Source organism: Sinocyclocheilus anshuiensis, unplaced genomic scaffold (assembly GCF_001515605.1).
Source record: "Sinocyclocheilus anshuiensis isolate Anshui unplaced genomic scaffold, SAMN03320099.WGS_v1.1 scaffold1366, whole genome shotgun sequence".
In the NCBI taxonomy this organism is placed as follows: Eukaryota; Metazoa; Chordata; class Actinopteri; order Cypriniformes; family Cyprinidae; genus Sinocyclocheilus; species Sinocyclocheilus anshuiensis.
In genome coordinates this window covers 136,273-136,664 of record NW_015554162.1, presented here as the reverse complement: position 1 = coordinate 136,664, position 392 = coordinate 136,273, and the positions used below count along the sequence as shown (strand labels likewise).

The window sequence follows — 392 nt, the reverse complement described above, 5'->3', positions numbered from 1 at the left end:
ATAATCATTCTTTCAATCTACTAGATACAGACTACTTCATTATAAAGAAAAATAAAATAAACAATAAATATGAAAAAATATAGGCCTATGTATATTTATAATCTATGACAAAAATGTATCATAAACTAGGTTAGTGGATAATTCGGCAGCAAATGTTATTCTAGAAAAATCAGTGCACAATAATTTTAGAAATCCAAACATTTAGTAAAAAAACGATATTTTGTGGGGAACAAATAAAAGTGTTGCACTAAATATGGTAAAATGTTACACATTGCTATTTGTATTATCATAAAATCCATTCATTAAAAACATTCATTAATGTATTTATATATAAGCATATACTATAAAATTAAAATACATTTCTTTTAAATGTATAGCATATTTTTTAATAA

At 21.7% G+C, this 392-nt stretch overlaps 1 protein-coding gene across 1 annotated transcript in view; it reads left to right on the top strand.

The window, feature by feature from the left end:
• LOC107670888 (E3 ubiquitin-protein ligase MYCBP2-like) overlaps positions 1-392 on the top strand; it is a 64,444-nt gene that overhangs the window by 38,794 nt on the left and 25,258 nt on the right. The gene's annotated exons all lie outside the window — the stretch shown is intronic.